We start from the raw sequence: 2500 nt of genomic DNA on the forward strand, positions 1-2500 counted from the left end.
ATATTGCACCTTTGATGTTAAAAATTCCGGTATATTTTGCATCAAGTCTTGGAGGGAGCATCTTAGATAGAGCTTAGAGAGAGACTCTGTTATGATGAGCTGGAGAGATAGACGCTGCATTATCGATGCTGGTGCGTGGTGGATTAATGTCCTGTGTGATTTTCCTGGTATAGAGAGATTAAGAGCTTGCTCTTTTTGATAATTTTAGTTCCATGAAAAATCTGTTTCCATGCTTGAATTAAACCTTTCAAATATTTCATTTAAAATGGTCTTCCCTACACTTAACATTTATTTGTTAAACTCTTTTACATGATTATTGAGAGAGAGAGAGAGTACCATAGAGAGAGAGAGAGAGAGAGAGAGAGAGTTTTGAGAGAGAGAACAACATTCCCATTTTTGCTTTGCATTTTGCATTATAAGAGATATTCCTAAAAAGTTAACTATATCTTAGTTTAACCAGACCACTGAACTGATTAACAGCATTCTACTTTAGGGCTAGTTCATTGATTCAAATTTATCAGAGATTACCATTATTTATCTCTGGCATTTATAAGAGGTCTCAATTGGTTACCGAGTTCCTATCTTCATCAACGGGATCTGCAATCATAATCACAAACAGCAATGCAGCTTACCCTGTGGTACACGGATATTTTTCATCCGATTTCTCATCGTTTGCAATCACTACTGTTTTCTATTTTGCAAAAAGCGAGAACTTTGAATGTTATGTTTTCTAATTTTTCCGCTAATATATTATGATCTACCTTGTCAAAAGCTTTTGCAAAGTCTAGAGTAAACCACATCTGTATCTTTTCATTTATCATGGGACATGGTGGACTACAGTACAAAATTATATATTCTGACAATCTCATTTTTCATTAAATGTTTCATTATATTTTTTTTCATTACCCTTTCATATACTTTCATAATATGAGATGTCAGACTGCCTATAATTACTATTCCTCTAGTCTTGAACCACTTTTGAAAGTAGAAATATATGCTAATTTATGCTCATCATAAATCTTGCCTGTATCTATACTTTGCCTTAATAATATTGCTAGCGGCTTTGCGATTGAATGAACCACTTTCTTTAACAAATGGAAAGGTACTCCATCTGGTCCTGCTGACCCAATTTCATTAATAGCCTGATCGGCTTCTGTAATATCTATATCTGGAGTATTTTCATCTCTTATTTCTGTATCATTATCTTCATTGTCAATTCTAGGTGTTAAATTCACTCTTATATCTTTTGCTAATATGTTACATATTTCCTTTTTTCATTCGTTAATCGCCCTTCAATTCTTCCCATTTTTTTCTACTCTTATTTTATTCATCTTTTTGCATATGAATAAAAAATTTTAGAGAGTTCCATTTTTCATTTTCTAATCTTTTGTTCTGATTTTCTATCTTACTTTTAGTTCCAGATGCATTCTTTTCTTTTGAGAGACTTTCTAAGAACAAGAGAGAGAAGTTCGTGACTGAGACTTTTTTCTTCAGTATATATCCATTTTTCACTATTTCCTCAATATTTCATTAAAATGGTTATCACTTACAAATATGTTTTTCCCATTCTTTGTTTAAATTCTTCATTTACATGATTTTGAGAGAGAGATTGTAGAGAGTCTCTTGCTTTTCTTTGAGAGAGAGAGAGAGAGAGAGAGAGAAAAAAAAAAGTTATATATCTTATTTCTTTAACTAGTTCACCACAAATACTAGGTCTAACTCCTTTCTTGTTGGCCTGAAGGATTTATTCAATTTATGTTCTACGTAGCATATGCAACGGGACCTACAGCTCTCTTTTTATATGTATAAATAGAACCACATTATCGTTCTTTCCATTCTAGAAAGTTGAATTCTAGTTACCAGTAAGTCCAGTCCTTCTTGATTTCACATATTTCATCCAGTTTTTCAACTCACGACCAACAGACTGGTAGTTAAGAACGGTCTATATATTACAATGTTCACTAATTTTCAGAGGAACTAGAGAGAGAGAGAGAGAGAGAGAGAGAGAGAGAGAGAGAGAGAGAGAGAGAGAGAGAGTCAAAACCCAATATTTCATTAAAATGGTTATCACACATATTTCACTGTTAAACTCTTACATGATTATTGAGAGAGAGAGAGAGAGAGAGAGAGAGAGAGAGAGAGAGAGAGAGAGAGAGAGAGAGAGAGAGGCTCAGGATAAGTTTCCCTCAGGCCAATCAATACCTCTAATTGGTGGAGGAGAGCCCCTTTTCCATTAAAAACAGAAGAACGATCGTCCAATCAAACGGTACATCGAAGAAGAGGCCGACCAATCACAAAGGGTCGGGGAAAAAGATGACGGAAGGTGTTGTCTGGATTATTGGTGAGAGAGAGAGAGAGAGAGAGAGAGAGAGAGAGAGAGAGAGAGAGAGAGAGAGAGAGAGAGAGAGGCCGACGAACAGACAGTAACGAGAGAGTGAGAGCGAAAGGCAGATAAACAGCCACGAGAGAGAGAGAGAGAGAGAGAGAGAGAGAGAGAGAG

General features: G+C 35.4%; 1 protein-coding gene across 7 annotated transcripts in view; it reads right to left on the reverse strand.

The window, feature by feature from the left end:
• LOC136832667 (cell adhesion molecule Dscam2-like) overlaps window positions 1-2500 on the reverse strand; it is a 787908-nt gene that overhangs the window by 568449 nt on the left and 216959 nt on the right. The window lies entirely within an intron of this gene.

Source organism: Macrobrachium rosenbergii, chromosome 50 (genome assembly GCF_040412425.1).
Source record: "Macrobrachium rosenbergii isolate ZJJX-2024 chromosome 50, ASM4041242v1, whole genome shotgun sequence".
NCBI classification, from domain to species: domain Eukaryota; kingdom Metazoa; phylum Arthropoda; class Malacostraca; order Decapoda; family Palaemonidae; genus Macrobrachium; species Macrobrachium rosenbergii.